The sequence below is a fragment of the Cetorhinus maximus genome, chromosome 2 (assembly GCF_964194155.1).
Source record: "Cetorhinus maximus chromosome 2, sCetMax3.hap1.1, whole genome shotgun sequence".
Classification (NCBI taxonomy): domain Eukaryota; kingdom Metazoa; phylum Chordata; class Chondrichthyes; order Lamniformes; family Cetorhinidae; genus Cetorhinus; species Cetorhinus maximus.
This window is the reverse complement of record NC_135880.1, coordinates 151657206-151677119: the sequence shown is the minus strand read 5'-3', so window position 1 is coordinate 151677119 and position 19914 is coordinate 151657206. Positions and strand designations below refer to the sequence as shown.

Below are 19914 nucleotides of genomic sequence, written 5' to 3'. Positions count from 1 at the left end.
AAGCCAAGGTAAAAGGTTGAATTCCATAGCATTGGATACCTCAAAGGTTCAAGAGATGGGTACAGAAGCTATTACAAATTATTAAATCCTTTTTTAGGTAATGTGCATGAAAGCAACAGAGAAATATTGAACCAACAAAGGCAGCTCAAGCGACCACCTCAGGAAATTACCTGCCTCTATGGGACAGGAGGGCCTGAGAGGTGTCGGTCATTGCGGGAACACCTAAGTAGCTGGTTCCCAAGAAAAAGCTGACAGACGTGCGCTAGCTGCCCTGTTGGATTTGTGTGCAAGAAAATAAAAAAAACTAACCCTTATTAACCCGAATACCCTTATACTACACCCACAACTACATTAACCTGGGACTGGAGAACCGTACTGCCCACATCATAATGTGAGTTGCATGATAGTGGACTGAGTATCGTAGTAGTTTAGCAGAAGCCAGCTTGGAGATGGTACCTAGTCAGGGCTATGCTTTGGAGATGTATACAGTTGTGCGTTACCAATAAACACTTATCGTTCAACCATACAAGCCTCTGAACCTATTAGTGAGTCACTGAATAAACCCCACAACATGATGGCAGCTAATGAAAGAGCTCAGAGAAGCTGAAGCAGGACCTCAGAACCTGAAAAACTAAAAGAACAGCATCCTAACCTGACTGAAGTGCACACGAACCGAAGACACAGCTGGAGATTGCCTAAAAAGAAGCTCCATTGCAGATGTGGAGGCTGAAAGATAGAAGATAAAATACACTGTGTGGCAGCAGAACTCCAATGCAAGATGTGGATTTCCATTGTGATTCCCCATCGATTGCAGAGTCAAATGACCAAGCAAGGGTGAACAAAAATTCAGGTCTAAGGCAGAAGTAGCCTTTTAAAATCTTCAGGGCATTGATCAGTCAGAGTCGTCCATTTCGTTGATCGCTGTGTCTAGCCCACATTCAGAGTTGGCGCCTACCACATGGCAGCTGAGCTCCCTGGAGAAAAGACAAAACCTCAAGCCAAAGCCAGGAATCGATTTAAAATACTCTGAAAACTTTCTAAAGGGCCCAAACAGGAGCCCATCAACACCTAGCAAGTGTAGGAAGAAGCAGTGACAAAATGGTTACTGCAGCAACATCTTTAAAAGTGGAACGGTGTTTAAATCTGTACTCCCCTGATCTGAAAAACGACCATGGATAATAAATCTATCCTACCAGATCAATTTAGGCTGATACAAGGGCCATACTCGACACAAAATTGGGTATCATGGAGAAGAAAATTTAAGTTACCAGAGTCCTACAGGGTTAAGTAGGAAATCAGAGGAAGCCCAAGTTAATACATTCTTGTGCTTAGTTGGTGAAATGGCTGACAACATAATCCTAAGACAAGGTATAGATGAATCCCCAGCTGCATTTGATGAACTATTAAAACTCTCTTAAACTCCAAGTTGTGGAAAGCACAGACCTTAAAAGAAGGCATAGATCAATCCTAATAATTCATGGACAGAGTGAACGTTCCCTCCAGGAGAAATGAGACAAACCCATGTAGTCCAAACAAAACAGTTGGGTTGCCAATAAGGAGAAATTCAATTCCAAGGAGTGCAAAAAGAGAATCAGATGGAGACACTAAAGTACCAGAAACATGGAATACTATGATTTCAACTCTGAACCAAGAAAATCTGCCCAAAGCAACTGAGACTACCACTCCTCCAAACATGGCATGAACGAGATCTGGAAGAATCGTCAAGCCTCCAGACCAATTTGTAAAGTCAGAGATGTGGTGGGGAGAGAAGGGGTAGCGTTGTAAATATGTTTGGATAAAGACTTTGGGGAGGTGTAGTATAAGGGTGTTAAGGTTAGTAAGGATTAATGTGGGCCTGGGGAACAGTACCGCCCACATTTATGATGTAGAGGGTTGCATGATAGTGGACTGAGTACTGTAGTAGTCTAGCAGAAACCAGCATGGGGATAGTACTTAATCAGGGCTATTCCTTGGAGATGGAAAGTCTTACCATAAACACGTAATGTTCATCCCTAAACCTCTTAGTGAGGCACTGAACAAACCCTTACAACTGTGGGGTTCACAAGGGACAAGGGACAATTATTTTAAAAGACTATTGGAAACCTGATTACAAAATACTTAACAGCTTTACAGAGCTGCATTCCTTAATCACTTTTTAACCAAAATGTTAATTAGTGGTTAATGTTCCATTGCTAGTTCCTTTTTAGGATGCTTGCATTTGCATTTTGTGGCAGGATGGAGTTCTGTCCAGTATATACAATCCAAATTTCACTTGAAAAATTTATAACAAAAGCTCATAACTTCCATGTTCCTACCAAAAATGATAATTGTAAATTGCAACTGTGTTTCTTTCAACAAAAGCATAAAACAAATAATGATTTTCTTACTAGAAGAATTGACATTTAATGCTTACATGGTCGCTTCTGAGGGAAGTTAAGTACCAACCAAACCGGTGTGATGACTGGAGTTACATTTGGCTAGACCAAGGAAGGATGGCAGGTTATCAGTGAACCAGTTGGATACTTACAACAATCTGGCAGCTTCATGGTCACTTTTAGGTCTAGGATTTTCAAAACTGAATTCAAGTTTTCAAATTACCGTGGTTGGATTTGAACTCATGCCCTCTAGTTTACTCACCCTGAAATATAAATGTCACGCATCACACCTGCAATTTTTACAATCTTGTCTGACAAAACATTGCCTGCTTGGTCCTAAGTATCGCAGTGAATTGTTTCTCTTTTGCAAAGGTGGTGATGGCTGGAATTTTCCGTCCCCGTTGGTGTCGGGCGTCATGGCGGGTGTGAGCATACAATATGGCGAGAAAGCCAAAAATTGGTTTTACATTATGAAACCAGTTTGCGATCGTCCACTCCACCCATCAATGATGGGCGGCCTTTCCCACCACCGCATGTTGGGAACATCATTTTAATACATCTGCATATCACTATAAGCCCTGCTCACTGGAATCATCCCCCCCATGCTGGATCATTTGGGCATGCCAGCGGGAAAACATGCCAGCCCAGAACACGTCTTGACAAGTGTGACTTGCAGAAGTCAGGACTTACCATTAGGGCCTTGCTGACATCGTGGACATCCAAGGAGCAGAAGATGCTGGAGCCCTACAGCTACCGGACCCTGGAGGAACATGTGCATCATATGCTGGGTGGATTTTCACGGACATGGCTCCACTGTGAAGCAGCTCACGGAGGGTGGGAAGTCGACGTTGATGTCTGGGGTCTGCTTCAGAATATCACGGTCTTAGCCATGGATGATCGACGAGGGGGGTGGAGAGGAATGTCTAGGTTTGACTGGGAGAGGAAGGTGTACCTGGGTGGAGGTGAGTTTCGGGGCAGGATGGGAAACAATGGTGTTTGTGGGGGGAGTACAGGGGGAAGAGGGTGTAGCAGGGAGAAAGTGGCAACTGGGGAGGTAGGTGCAAAGGGGAGGAAGGTGTAAGGGAAGGAGTTCAGATGGGGGCAGGACTTTGGGGGAGGAAGGAGTTCGGAGGGGAGCAGGAGTCCCGGGGTGGGGGGAAGGAAGGAGTCCGAGGGTGGGGGAGGGAGTAAGGTGTGGGGATGCCCAGGTGAATGCGCAAGGGAGGGGTCTATGGAGTCAATGACAGCGTCTTCGGGAACAAACTGAGGGTGGGCATGGTAGAAGGGAATGGTGAGTATTAGAGAGGGCAAAGTGAGCTGGTAGGGTGGGAGGATCCGGATGCAATAGTGGTGGTAGAAGGCAGTTGGTGAGGACTCGGAGGCAGCCCACCCTGGGGTTGGGAAGGAGGAGGTTGGAGAGGTTAATGTGGATGGGGGTGGGATTCTCAGGAAGGTAGGGAAAGCACACGTTCATCTGGACATCCTGGAAATAAAAGGGTTCGGGTTGGTAGGTGACAGTGGGGAAGTGGAAAGTGATGCCAGGGGTGTCAAAAGTGATATGGGAAAGGACATGGGTGACTGGAGGAGGAGAAAGGGCACGGGAGCGAAAACAAACCTTAGAAGAACCATGCTTCTGAAAACAAAAGTGAGCGGAGCCTCGTGTTGGACGGTAACAGGTGCTGCATGGGTGTGTGATCAGTGGATGGGCAGAGATGCTGCTCAGCTCAGATGGACAACTGAAAGAGAACCACAGCAGGCAGCATTGAAAATGCTCAGGACATTGAGGTGAGTGTGATGGGGGAAGGCTCCATGTGTGTGGGGGAGAGTGCTTGCATGAGGTTCCAAGAGGCCCTGCCACACACACACTTCTCCCTGCAGAATCACTCATGGTCCACCTATGTGCAGCTGAAGTGCTAGCGGTGGGGGGATGCAGGGGGAGGACTCGCGAAGCATGTAAATGAAGCTGAAGACACTAATACTTGGTGAAAGTGAATATAATTTCAGATTATAAAGTTACAAAATGTGTTCACCCGTGCGTCTACTTGTGATCAGTAATTCTTAACTCTTCTAGGCTACTGCTTCTTCTAAGTGCTGCCCTGACATCCGCAGCAGGGGTGGAGACAGCCTGTACAATGGTTGGCCCTGTTGCCTCTGATGACTTTGATGTTGGTCCTTTGGAGAGCCAAATCCTTACTTTGGCTGTCCTCTTGTGGGCCAGCTGCTCCCTCTGCGATGACAGAGAGTGAGGTTGAGGGGTTTACTGGCAAAGGGGACTTGGAGGGAGAGAACAGCCTGTGCGATTCCTCAGTGGATGACCGAGGGGTGTCCAGCTGTCACCCCTCCTCCCTTTGGGTGCCTGGGGGCCCCAACCTGACTCTTTAAGGGGAAGGTACACCTGGAGGGATATCGAGGTGCCCATTTCCCCCTCGCATTGCCACTGCAGGAACTCATTCATGGCTACCATGATGGAGAGCAGGTCTGCACGCATCTTCGTGTCCTCTGCATCAGGGTTTCCGTGGCATTAGCCATCCTTCCCATGGAGACTTGTATCTGGGCACCACTTCATCAGAGACCAGGTAGAAGCACTCCTCTGACTAGCTTGCCACTCAGTTGAGGGCTTCCAACTGCTTTATGTGATGTTCTCCCACCTTCTGCTGACGCTCCAGGATGAGTTGGAAGGCTGAATCTAGAGGCTTGTCATTTGACTCGAACCTCACAGATGCCACTTCCCCAGGAGTCCTCCGAGTGCCGGGGAGCTTGGCTGAACCTCCCTCCTCCTGCTGCGGACATGCGTCCATGTGGTGACCACCAGAATGTGAACACAAGTCCTACGTCCCACCGAGGTGTGTGTGTCTGCACTGGTGGAGGGTGTGGGTAAGCGCTGTGACGGGACTTCCAGGCTCCTCCATCCAGTTCTTCAGTGGAGAAGGTGCCCTCATCACTGGAGGTGGGAACCTGGATGGAGCTGAGGGACTGTCTGGCTGAGGGCGTCGGTCACTTGGCAGAGCTCCCTGTGAACCAAAGTAGAAATAATTAGTGCATGGCAGCAGAGTCAAAAGCAGGAGAGAGAGCACTCACAATTGTGTTGAGAGAGGAATGATGCGGTGCAGGATCATCATGATGGTGTTTGCCATTGACCTCATCATCGCTGCAGGCAGGGTCCACGACCACCAGTCAGCATGATGGCACACTGGTTATTGATTCCTCCACCAATGGGAAAAGTTCCTTCCTGTCTACCCTATCTATGCCCCTCATAATTTTATACACCTCAATCATGTCCCCCCTCAATCTCCTCTGCTCCAGGGAAAATAACCCAGTCTATCCAATCTCTCCTCATAACTAAAACTCTCCAGCCCAGGCAACATCCTGGTAAATCTCCTTTGCACTCTCTCTCTAGTGCAATCACATCCTTCCTATAATGCAGATTCCAGTACTGCATGCAATACTCTAGCTGTGGGCCAACCAGCGTTTTATACAGTTCCAGCATAATCTCCATGCTCTTATATTCTATGCCTCAGCTAATAAAGGCAAGTATCCCAAATGTCTTCTTAACCACCTTTTCTACCTGTCCCTCTACCTTAAGGGACCAGTGGACATGCACACCAACGTCCCTCTGATCCTCGGTACTTCCCAGGGTCCTATCATTCATCGTGTATTCCCGTGTCTTGTTTGTCCTGCCCAAGTTAAATTACATTAAATTCCGTTTGCCACTGATCAGCCCATCTGACCAGCCTCCTGTAATCTAAGGCTATCCTCCTTACTATTTACTACCCCACCAATTTTTGTGTCATCCGTGAACTCACTGATCAACCCTCCTACAATCAAGTCTTAATCGTTTATATATACCACAAACAGCAAGGGACCCAACACCGATCCCTGTGGAACCCCACTGGACACAGGCATCCATGTCACAATAACAACCCTCAACCATCACCCTCTGCTTCCTGCCACTCAGCCAATTCTGGATCCAATTTGCCAAATTGCCTTGGGTCCCATGGGCTCTTACTTTCGTTATCAGTCTCCCATGCAGGACCTTATCAAAAGCCTTGCTGAAGTCCAAGTAGACTGCGTCAAATGCATTATCCTCATCTGCACACCTGGTCACCTCTTAGAAAAATTCAATCAAATTGGTCAGACATGAACTCCCCTTAACAAAACCACGCTGACTGTCCTTGATTAATTCTGCCTCTCCAAGTGTAGATTAGCTCTGTCCCTCAGAATCGCTTCCAATAGTTTCCCCACCACTGAGGTTAGAATGACTGACCTGTAGTTCCCTGGTTTATCCTTTCCTCCCTTCTTGAATAACGTTGGCTGTCCTCCAGTCCTCTGGCACCTCTCCTGTGGCCAGAGAGGTATTGGAAATTATTGCCAGTGCCCCTGCTCACTCCTCCCTTGCCTCACTCAGCAGCCTGGGATACATTTCATCCAGGCCTGGAGATTTATCTACTTTTAAGCCTGCCACACCACTTAGAACCTTCCCCCTTTCTATGCTAATTTCTTTAATTATATCACAGTCTTGCTGCCTGATTTCCGTACCCAAGTCATCCCTCTCACTTGTGAACACCGACACAAAGTATTAATTTAGATCCCTACTCCCATCTTCCGGCTCCACACACAAATTACCAGTATGGTCCTTAATGGGCCCCATTCTTTCCCTAATTACCCTCTTACTCTTAATGTACTTGTAAAATAACTTTGGATTTTCCTTTATTTTACCTGCCAATGTTTTCTCATGCCGCCTTTTTGCTCTCTTAATTTCTTTTTTAAGTTCCCCCTATAGTGCAGTCGATGCAGACTTGATGGGCCGAAGGGCCTCTTCTGCACTCTGTTTCTGTGATACACATTCTATATTCCTCTAGGGTTTCCACTGTTTTGAGCCCATGGTATCTGCCAAAAGCCTCCCTTTTTCTCTTTATCCAATCCTGTATATCCCTCGACATCCAGGGTTCCCTGGATTTGTTGGTCCCACCCTTTATCTTTACTGGAATATGTCGGCCCTGTACTCTCCCTATTTCCTTCTTTAATGAGTCCCACTGCTCTGACACAGATTTACCTAAAAGTAGCTGCTCCCAGTCCACTCTGGCCAAATCATATCTGATCTTATTAAAATCGGCCTTCCCCCAATTTAGAACTCTGATTTCTGGCCCATCCTTGTCCTTTTCCATAACAACTTTGAATCTAACTGAGTTATGATCACTATCTGCAAAATACTCCCCCACTGATACCTCTACCACTTGCCTGGCTTATGCCCTAAAATTACGTCTAGGTCCATCCCCTCTCTTGTCGGATCTTCTATGTACTGGCTTAAAAAGCTCTCCTGGGTGCATTTTATGAATTTCGCTCCCTCTACACCTATCACACAATGACTAACCCAGTTAATCTTGGGGAAGTTGAAATCCCCCACTATTACTACCCTATTATTTTTACACTTCTCTGAAATTTGCCTACATATCTGCTTTTCTATTTCTCTTTGACTGTTTGGGGGCCTATAATACACTCTCAGCAATGCGATTGCCTCCTTTTTTGTTTTTAAGTTCTACCCATATGACTTCATTTGAGGAGCATTCTAAGATGTCATCCCTCCTTACTGCTGTAATTGATTCCCTGATCAATATTGCGATACCCCCTCCTCTTTTACCTCTTTCCCTGTCTCGCCTGAAGACCCTATATCCTGGAACATTGAGCTGCCAATCCTGCCCCTCTCTCAACCATGTCTTTGTGACAGCAATGACATCATACTTCCATGTTTTAATTTGTGCCCTCAACTAACTGCCTTATTCGTCAGACTCCTTGCATTAAAATAAATACCATCCAACCTTGCCAAACTCCCTTGTACCTTAACTGGACTGTCATTTCTATGCCTTCCAGACTCACTTGCTCTCTCTTGTAATTTTGGCTGTGCATCTCCCCCTGCTGAACCTCCTCACAGGGTCCCATCCCCCCCCGTCAAGTTAGTTCAAACCCTCCCCGACAGCACTAGCGAACCTCTCCATGAGGATGTTGGTCCCATTCTGGCTCAGATGCAACCCGTCCGCCTTGTACAGGTCCCATTGCTCTCAGAAATGGTCCCAATGACCAGAAATCTAAAGCCCTCCCTCCTGCACCATCTCTCCAGCCACGTATACATCTGGGCTAACCTCCTATTTCTCTACTCACTGACGCGTGGCACCGGAAGTAACCCAGAGATTACTACCTTTTGAGGTCCTGTTTTTTAATCTGCTTCCTAGCTCCCTAAATTCTGCTTGCAGGACTTCATCCCTCTTTCTACCTGTGTCGTTGGTACCAATATGTCCCACGATCTCTGTTTGCCCTTCCACTTTAGAATGCCCTGCAGCCGTTCAGTGACATCCTTGACCCTGGCACCATTGAGGCAACATACCATCCTGGAGCCACGTCTACTGCCGCAGAAACGCCTGTCTGTTCCCCTTACTATCGAGCCTCCTACCACTATTGCTCTTCCCCTCTCTTTTTTAGTGTTAGTTAGTGTTCAAAGAAAATGGCTCAAGACTCAATAAATGTAACATTCTAACTGGAAAACTTTTCTGCTAGTGGTGAAGCTGCGTACTTTGAAGCATACAAGTGTGAAGGTGATAAACAAAACATTCTTGCAAGAAAATACTCCAGCTGCAGTTTTCTAATACTTGTAGGGGAAACACAAGTGGTTCCTCTCTTGTGTCTTCCTCCAAGGAGACTGATTCATCAACCAAAAGTTAAAATAGATTCCATACTCTAGCTATGATAGCTGCGGTATATTTCAAAAGTGTCTTATGATGGACCATAGTTGTGATTTTAAAAAAAAAATACCTTTGGCCTATAAAGAGATTCTTTCTCCTCCTCTTTCCCACCATCCCCCTTGCCATATCTGGCCAGGCATACACTGCCATTTGTCAGTTCTTGCCCCAGCTGTCAGGTTGTATTGACTTACAGGGCTCTCTGGTTTTCTCATTCCTTAGTGATGCAGGGAGATAAACAACATAGTCTGTGGGGGAAATCGTACTAATTTCACTAATCTCAGTTATGATTGGCGCTTAGATCCATTAGATCACCACACTAATCTTATTTTATGAGAAATTAAATGTTGTAGTTGTTCACCAGAATCAGTAGTTGTTTATAAAGCTCAGTTGACTTTTGGAGATGACCTCAGTACTCCAATGCAAGGAGTATTAAACTTGCCCAGGAATCCTGTTCCTGACTGCGATCCAAGCGAGAGCCATTGTAAAGTGTGTTTATGTTTCTGTTGAGTGAAGACGGGGTGGTAATTGGCTGTCATGTTAACTTCCCCCAACAAGTTGAAGTATCCTGCTGATGTTTTGCTGCTGAAATTCCTCAAGTAGTGACTGGGACGTAACTGCTACAGTTGCACCTGACTATGTCCTGCGGCACATACCCCACCACACTTTGCACGGTCAGTGGGAGGGCATGAGATAGGTGTGTCATTGTGAACATTAGTGCACTGATGTTCACTTGATGGATTGCTCTCCATACAAATGTCATAACCGAATTGTGGAGCACAAGCAGCAGCTTCTGGCTCGGGGAGCCCCTAAAGCCTGTTCATCAATGTGAATTGAAAATGTTTGTCCCTGTCATTTCTCTTGGGTATCCCGCTGTAGTCTCACTAAAGGCACAGTTTGAAACTAGCAGAACTTCAACAGAATTTCAGTCCCTTTCTGTTCAAATTCTCACTTGAAGAATGATTGCATGGGCAAAGTACTGGACAGCTGCTGGTGCTACTGATTGAGTCACAACTTCTAGAAAAGGGGAGGAAATGTTTTGGGAGATGTGAATTTTAATTGCTGCCTATGGCATAAATGACAAGTTAAAGAGATGGAATTGTAGTTGCTGTATACTTCTGGTACCTTGTGGCATCATATGTTTGTCTTTGAGTTTAGACTGTCGACATTGCAAGGTGAGCACAAAACCTTCACTTCAGAGGTCAGATAACAGCTTATTGTAAAAAACAATGGCATTCCATTTGTTTCATGTTATTTACTGTATTTATTTTGTTTAAGTGTACAAGGTGGTAAATCTAATTGAGTAGTTGTCTGTGGTTCCCTTTGACCTCCTGTTTTAATGATCTTACTGCACGAGTTGGTGTATTGCGTCATATGATGCCAGTTGTTGAAGGTAGGAGAGTGACACATGGTTACACCCACTAATTTTTGATTTTACCTTTGCATTGAATTTAAACTTGAGGAAATCAACCCCGTCCCACTGGAGATTGGTGAACTCCAACATTGCCACAAAAGACATCCAAGCCCAATTCCAACTATTGAGCAATGACTGCAGATTCAATTTGCATGAATTACTGTAGTTTTGACAAGTGGTGCCTCATTTAGCATTCAGCTGCTCCAGGTGTTATGAGCACCCAACTGCATCTTAAAAGATCAAATGCTGACATGAGATCTATTCACTGTTTGATGGATGCAGACTTGTGTGTTGCAAAAGGAATCTTCAATCATGTAAGGCTTTTTTGTAAGAGATGGTTTGAAGATTTGTTGCAAAAGAGCTGTGGGTTCCCCTCCACTGCATGGACTGTGTCACTTTCATTCTCTCCTTATGTTGTAGTATGTCATTTAATGACAACCTAACTCTGAAATTTCTGCTTAAACAGGATTTAGCAGACCACTAGCATATTCCCCTTCAAAATAGTGGGAAAGGAGGAGTTGGACATGGTGGGGTGGTGAGGGTTGGTGGGCAGAAGGGAGAAAGAAACATGTTCACCATTTGTCACTCTTGCTGACCATGTTGCTGCTGATATTTCTTTTTTGCTGATAGCCATGTGAGTGAGGAATTATAAGTTTGCATCCATGGTCTATACCCCTCTGCTGCCTGAAGTTCAATCTGAAGTGGTATTCGCACGATAGGCTATTTCAGTCCTTGCTTGAACAATGGGTGTACCATTACTCTTAAAGAACATACATACGTGTCTCAAGATTACAGGTCTGATTTTTTCAAAGATCGCCTTCATGGCAGTTTGTGCCTATTCGTGCCCACTAGCCGTGCCTGTCTGGCAATTCATAACAGGCTGCCCACAGATTCTTGATCATTTGTGGTTGGTAGGCAAGGCTTGACCCCTGAGCAGGGCCAACTTGGAAAATCAACCTTTATCTGTATTTCCATCACAATTCTATTATTTGCCAGTGAAGTTAAACGTTTAGCAGCCTTTACTGCTCAAACAAATAAAAATGTTTGCCAAACACTTTCATGAAGACGGTGCTGCTTTTAATGCTGAGCTAGTAGTTATGTTGCTGACACCAGTTGTGCCCGTATTCACTATTGTTGATTTAGCAGCCCCAAGCATGGGGAAGATCGTTTCTGTTAAGCACTCAGCTTATTAAAGTGGGTGTGTTTCAATCTCCCCATCAAAACAAATGGAACCCAGCTTATAAAATGTCCTTTTTATGGCTGAACATTTCAGAATGTAGTGACTTGATTTGATGTCTTTCCTGTGACACAACATTTAGAAAACTGAGTTTTGTTTCTAGAAATGAACTTTTTCTATCAGAAACCACTGAGTGATCTCTTAAGATTACAAAGATTGTGGATTTTGCTGCGCTACTTAAGGTCTGTGTTTGCAGGTGGCTGTTAAAATTTAGCTACTGTAAAGACTTATTTTTGGGTTTGGACTTCAATGAAGGTACTTTATCTTGGGTCCTTGCCCTGTGATTCATCCACATCAGAGATAGCAACAGTGCATTTACAGCCCTGATTAATGGATTTTTTGTGCACGGGTGAAGCAAGAGCACTCAGTTCTGAACTTGAAGAAAACTGCCCATCCTGCAATCTCTGTGGTGTGGTTTTCCCCCTTATTGATGGCAGTTTAAATTTAGCGCCAATTCAGAAGGATTGTCTTGGTCTGCAGCAACAGTGATATTAGCCAGTAAGGAGCTAAACACTTGAAGTATTCATAAACTGAAAATTCGGAAGATAAAAGCACTTAATATACTTCACCTTTTAATTTAAGTTTGTAGAAAGCAGAATAAATGATTATGATTGGATGAATATAGAAGTTAAAAACATTTTATAAAGGAGAACAAAATAACTTATGTGGATTTTTTTTATCATTTAGGGAGGAATTTGACATTCTACAAATATAAAATTAGCTTTTCAGGGCCAGTGAGGGTGTTTAGAAGTAATTATGAAGTTGTATGCCACTAACAAGCCAGTTATACCTCATTCCCAAGGTGAAACTTTTCAAGAGTGTCTACAGTGAGACCAACAGTGCAAGAGCAGAAGTTCTCATTGATTCAATTGAATTCCATTGTTTCCAGTGTTGGAGTGGGTGGGGAGAGTAACCCTCTGGAGAATAACAGAATCAAAGACAGAAACTTCTGGATGTCTGTGTTATTCTATGCATGTGCAGACTCCAGAAGTTGCTGTTTGTTTCAGTTAAGTAATGACAGCAAATGCTGACAGCTTTGCCATCGTTACCACAGCAAAATCTGTGCCATTATTTTAGCATTTGTTGGTGAAATATCTACTCATTATCCTGTGGACTGTGCTGACAGGATGAAATTGTGTTGTGTAAATAGAGGAGACTCAGTAGCCAGCAACTTCAATGCAGTGGGGATCAAACTGAGGCATTCAGACCCTCCTGTGTTCGCTGAATGCTTTAACTTTGATTTGAACCCTTCATTAAAATTAGGGAGCTGGCATTCACTTGGATGATGTGCTCATCAGCATCATTTGTGCATATTTGGCGTAGATGTCAAAACAAACTACTACTGTCTTTAAAATTATGTGCCTTGGAATAAACTCTGTCAAGGGTGCTTTACCTGGCGACTGTTGAGCACAAATAAGTCTTGTCTATGACTAATTGGTTAAATACTGTAATCTAAGAAATCCCAAGATTGTTGCAAAACTTTGGCTGAGTTAAATTGTTCAAGGACCCAAGTCAAGCAAACAGACGTTTCCATTTAAATTAACTTTGTACTTACTCCACCCTACAATGGCTACTGTCTGTTGAAGCTGTAAACGGCTGTGTTTTAATGCCAGCACCTTATTAAGCTACAGACAACAGTAATTGACTGTGTATTTGTAATCAGTTTCTCAAAGATGGCACTGCACAACTAAACCATTTTTAAGGAACATTAATTAGAATAAAAATGATTCATCAAGGGAAAAAAGTACTTACTCATTTATTTTTGTGTGTTGTGCTTGGAGGGTGTTAGCATTTGTGGTAGCTTCTGTTTGTTCAGGTGTTTTTCTTGATTCACTGAGAATTTAAAAGCTACTTGTCCCCATTTTACAAATATTGACTGAAAAGCCAAAGCAAAAGCCTCCATTGTGGGATGCCTTTTCATAAGTTTCTCAACTGTTTTTTCGGAATTTAATCAGGAAAAATCTTCACAAAATAATGTAGAAGTACATGGGTCACTTTTCAATTGGAAAGAATGGTTCACTCTGCTACGTGATGCATTATTTCATCAATATATTGATCTTAGACTATGATGGAAACTGTCAAACATAGAAACATAGAAATTAGGAGAAAGAGAAGGCAATTCAGCCCTTTGAGCCTGCTCTGCCATTCGATATAATCATGGCTGATCCTCTATCTCAATGCCATATTCCTGCTTTCTCTCCATATCCCTTGATGCCCCGAATATCCAAAAATTTATCAATTTCTTCCTTGAATGTACTCAGTGTCCCGGCCTCCACTGTCTTCTGTGGGAGAGAATTCCACAGGTTGACCACCCTCTGAGTGAAGAATTTTTTTCCTCATCTCAGTCCTAAATGGCCTCTATGTATCCTGACACTGTGGCCTGTATTCATTAGAGTTTAGAAGAACGAGAGGGGATCCGATTGAAATACATTCTGTTCTAGACTCCCCAACCAGGACAAACATCCTCCCTGCATCCAGTCTGTCCAGCCCAGTTAGAATTTTATGTATTTCAATCGGATCCCCTCTCGTTCTTCTAAACTCTAATGAATACAGGCCCAGTCGAACCAATCTCTCCTCATACGACAGCCTTGCCATCCCCAATATCAGCCTAGAGAACCCTCGCTGTACTCCCTCTACGGCAAGTATATCCTTTCTTAGGTAGGGAGACCAAAACTGCACATAATACTCCAGGGTGTGGTCTCACCAAGGCCCTGTATAACTGCAGTAAGACCTCCCTACTTCTGAACTCAAATCCTCTTGCAATGAAGGCCAACATACCATTTGCCTTCCTAATTACTTGCTGCACCTGTCTATTTACTTTCATTGACTGGTATACAAGGACACCCAGATCCCTTTGTACATCCACATTTCTCAATATATCACCATTTAAATAATACTCTGCCTTTCTGTTTTTCACACTGAAGTGTATAACTTCAATTTACCCACGTTGTACTGCATCTGCCATGTGTTTGCCCACACACACAACTTGTCTAAATCGCCCTGAAGCCTCCTTGCATCCTCTTTACAACTCTCAACTCTGCCCAATTTTGTATTGTCAGCAAACTTGGAAATATTGCATTTGGTTCCCTGATCCAAGCCATTTATATATATTGTGAATAGCTGGGGCGCAAGCACTGATCCCTGTGGTACATCACTGCCTGCCACTTGGAAAAAGACCCATTTATTCCCATTCTCGGTTTCTGGCCTGTCAGCCAACTCTTAATCCATGCCAGTATATTACCCCCAATCCCATGTGCTTTAATTTTGCCACTGGCCTCTTAATTGGGACCTTATTAAAAGCCTTCTTGAAATCCAAATACGCCACATCCACTCGTTCTCCCTTCATCTACCCTACTAGTTACATCCTCAAAAAAACTCCATTGATTAGTTAAGCATGATTTCCCTTTCATAAACCCATGCTGACTTTGCCTAATCCCATTAATGCTTTCCGAGTGTTCTGTAACCACGTCTTTTATAATAGACCCTAGCATTTTCCCCACTACTGATGTTTGGCTAACTGACTGTAATTCTGTTTTTTCTCTCCCTCCTTTTTTAAATAGTGGGGTTACATTTGCCCCACTATAATATAATTGTCTTTCATGAGTATGTCTAATGTAACACTTCATCTTTCAATAAGTTCACCAGTAGTTGTTGTTACAGGAAAAAAATTCCCTTCAATGAATCTGTAGATTATGGCTCTAAAGAAATGCAAGATAAAGATTCAGAATGAAGGTGGTCTGATGTGCAATGCTCAAAGCCAATGGAATAAAATATCTGGGGGCAGGGAATCACAGTAGTGTGAACGGTGATTTGCCATTTTACATGAACAAGAGATGAGTTGGGTTGTACAAACTATAAAACAACTTCTTGAATGGCTCTTTGCCATCAGACCATGAAAGGTCCAAGGTTTAGTTACTGGTCTGAGTTAGTGAATCTGTGACAGAATGGTGTTGAGGAAATTGTAGTTGGCCTTTGTGCCCTGTTGACTGAAGAAGGAACTTGGCTGCAGTTCATTCCATATTACAGAAACTCATCACTCATTAGCCATAGAGCTTGTTGCAAGAGGAATGACAGCTTAGCCAAGATGCCAGGAGGGAAGGGCACCTGTCAGTTTTAGTTGGATCATATGTTGGTGTTTGAGGAGAAATAGGAAATTTTGGTGGAGAGGAAAGTTTTTTTTTAAGAAAACGGCAATATAGTATTGAGAGGTAAAACAGTGCTGGAAAAATTCAGGCCTGGCAACATCTGTAGAGGGAGAAACAGAGACCAGAATCTTTGGGTCGGCAAGCGGGCGCGCACTGGAGCCGGCTGCATGCCCACCGAACTGTTAAAGGCCTATTAAGGCCATTTAAATATCAATTAAACTAATAAACTGAGCTGCCCTTCCAACCTTAAGTTGGTGGGCAGGTGAGGAGCCCAGGTGACCTTCGCATTTATCATGAAACCTCATCCACAGGCGGGATGAAGTTTCCTGAAGGTTTTTAAAGTTCAATAAAAATTTTTAATAAGATTCGTTGACATGTCCCAGGTCATGTGACGCCGTCACATGAGAGGACATGTCTTAATTTTTTTTTTCTTTATTAAAATTTTCAAATATCAAACTAATCTCCCTGAGGCAACTCTGTGCCTCGGAGATTTGTACGCTCTTCCGCGCACATGCCCCGACTCAGCCTACTCCCCTGCTCGCACAGGGAGCACACAGCGCTTCCAGGTGCGCGTCACGCTGGGTGGGCCTTAATTGGCCCGCCCACGTAAAATGGCGGTGCACAGCTGATCCAACAGCCCCCCTCCTCCCCTCCCCCCACCCAGCGGGGAGAAAATTCTCCCCAGAGTTAATGTTTTGAGTCCAATATAGCTCCACTTCAGAACCCAATATAATATGATATGTAGCATTGTGAGGTGCTGCCTTTCACTCTGTCTGTTTGAACTCAGTTTGGGGATGGTGGTGGAGGCCAAGAATTAGGGGTGAAACAAAAGGCATAACTATTAAACCTGAGGGTCAGGTGGTTTCAAGAGCGAAAGAGTAACTTCTAAAATATAGATCAACTGGACCAAAGTGTTGAGAAGACAAAAATCTGTTGTGGAGGAAAGTGAAGAGAAGTGATGTCACAAATTGGCAGATGTAGCCAAAGCTGCATTTGATGCATGCAGTGCCTCAAGTTGAGATGCTTCATCTTGTTACAAATGCAAAGTGGATGTCATTTTACAAGAATCAGGGATTTATAGGCATGAGAAAAATATTGAAACAGACCATACAAGAATCTTGCATGGACAATGATGAAGATGCACAGTAAGCCTCTTAGCGCCTGCATTTAGTTAGAGTTCTAGTATTCATGATACTTTCATTTTTTTGCTTCCAGTTTAATGTGTGCATTAATATCTATGCAGCAACTTCGCCCATGCCACCTACATTGGTATCTGTTTACCATCAAGTTTAGCAGCACTAAGCAGTAGTTCTGTCAGAAAATGTCTCCCGTTGGGTTGCATTGTTTTAATCAATGAATTTTTTGACTGTTGAAACCTAAACTATAAAGTCATCTATAACTTGGCAGCAGTTGAGTGAAAATCTAGCTAAATTGTACCCTGCTCTGAAGAAAAAACCTGATTGGCCAAATCCTTTGCTATAGTTGTAATACAACAAGATGCACATTACAAAGTCCAGCTTTTGAAGTACTTGCTGAGATCCTGGATTGGAGGCATTCTGTGAGGAGAGAGAGAGAGAGAGAGAGAGAGAAATGTATGGATCCTGAGGATGAAGGTATCAAACTCTGGGAGAGAGACTGCGAGGTTCTTGAGCAAATTGATATAGGGAGTGACCAGGTATTGGAGGTGTTGGCAGGCATAAAAGTGGACAAATTTCCAGGTCCAAATGATTTGTGTCCCAGGCTGCTGAGGGAGGCAAGCGAGGAGATCGTAGGGGCTCTGACCCGAATTTTTAATTCCTCCCTGGCCACAGGGAAGGTGCCAGAGGACTGGAGAACAGCTAATGTGGTTCCGCTATTTAAGAAGGGTTGTAGAGATAAGCCAGGGAACTACAGACCAGTGAGTCTCACGTCAGTGGTAGGGAAACTATTGGAGAAAATTCCGAAGGAGAGAATCTATCACCACTTGGAGAGGCAAGGTTTGATCAGGGATAGTCAGCATGGCTTTGTCAGAGGGAGGTCATGCCTAACAAATTTGATTGAATTTTTTGAGGAGGTGACCATGTGTGTAGATGAGGGTAGTACAGTTGATGTAGTTTATATGGATTTCAGCAAAGCCTTTGACAAGGTCCCACATGGGAGATTTATAAAGAAGGCAAATGCACATGGGATATAGGGTAATTTGATAAGGTGGATTCAAAATTGGCTTAGTTGTAGGAGACAGAGGGCGATGACAGAAGGCTGCTTTAGTGACTGGAAGCCCGTGTCCAGTGGCATATCAGAGGGATCTGTGCTGGGTCCCCTATTATTTGTCATTTATATAAACGACATAGATGACTATGTGGGGGGTAGGATTGGTAAGTTTGCGGATGACACAAAGATTGGCCGGGTGGTTAACAGAGGTTGAGTGTCTTGGGCTACAGGAAGATATAGACGGGATGGTCAAATGGGCAGATAAGTGGCAGATGGACTTTAACCCTGAAGAGTGTGAGGTGATACACTTTGGAAAGAGTAATTTGACAAGGAAGTATTCAATGAACTGCATGACACGAAGTTCTGAGAAACAAAGGGACCTTGACGTGTGTGTCCATAGATCTCTGAAGGCGGAGGGGCATGTTAGTGGGGTGGTGAAAAAGCCATATGGGACACTTGCCTTTATCAATCGAGGCATAGATTACAAAAGTAGGGAGGTCATGTTGGAGTTGTATAGAACCTTGGTGAGGCCACAGCTGGAGTAGTGTGTGCAGTTCTGGTCACCACATTCTAGGAATGATGTGATTGCACTAGAGGGGGTGCAGAGGAGATTCACCAGGATGTTGCCTGGGATGAAACATTTAAGTTATGAAGAGAGGTTGGATAGGCTTGGTTTTGTTGGAGCAGAGAAAACTGAGGGGCGACTTGATTGAGGTGTACAAGATTATGAGGGGTGTGGACAGGGTGGATAGGGAGCAGCTGTTCCCCTTAGTTGAAGGGTCAGTCTCAGGGGGACACAAGTTCAAGGTGAGGGGTAGGAGATTAAAGGGGGATGTGAGGAAAACCTTTTTACCCAGAGGGTGGTGATGGTTTGGAATGCACTGCCTGGGAGGGTGGTGGAGGCAGGTTGCCTCACATCCTTTAAAAAGTACCTGGATGAACACTTGGCACGTCATAACATTCAAGGCTATGGGCCAAGTGCTGCTAAATGGGATTAAGTAGGTAGGTCAGGTGTTTCTCACGTGTCGGTGCAGACTTGATGGGCCGAAGAGCCTCTTCCATGCTGTGTGATTCTGTGATTGTGATTCTTTACAGCTCTTATTTTTCACATAGTCCAGTTCTTTCACTGTTTAGCATTGAAGACAGACACAAAAGTCTGTCATGATTTAATGGCTAATCATTCAGAGTGGAAAATAATTTTAGTTGTACTACTTATGTTTTTTAAGAGGTCGTTTTTCAGCTGTTGAAATGAATATCTAACCAATGGATGTGGAGAAAATAAGGTGTTCTTATAGCCTCCTGCTCACCATAATGAGTAGGACCCCACATTGAGTCAGGTCTACTTACTTTAAACAAGGTGTTCTAATCTTGAGTGCCGTAGAAATTCATTGCACCTCCATGGCATGTCAAGAAAGAATAATTACGTTTAAATGCTGACATTGTTTAAAGACTTCTTACTATGCCACCAACCTTCCCACTTATACATACACATATGCCCCTCTCCATTCGAATGGACTGCATTAGATTTTTGGCTGTGCTTTAATATGATTAAATTTTGAGGTTTTTTTTCTGTTATATCAGTTTAACAACCAGATAATGCTTTTTAAATAAAAGATTTTAATCATGTCTTCCAGATTCTCTTATTGGAATTTTTAAAAAAGTGATCATTACGTACTCCCATGAAAGGATATTGAAATTTCACTACCAGCAAAAAAATATTTCTGTTACAAGAGTTTACAGTGTACAATGATAAATTAAAATTAAGATCAAAATAGGCCATTTTAAAATATTTTAAACACATCTTGTTAACACACCAGAAGCA

The 19914-nt window shown here is 43.7% G+C and overlaps 1 protein-coding gene across 4 annotated transcripts in view; it reads left to right on the top strand.

Moving 5' to 3' along the window:
* Positions 1-19914, top strand: part of LOC144698702 (adhesion G protein-coupled receptor L3-like) — an 891299-nt gene that overhangs the window by 176223 nt on the left and 695162 nt on the right. The gene's annotated exons all lie outside the window — the stretch shown is intronic.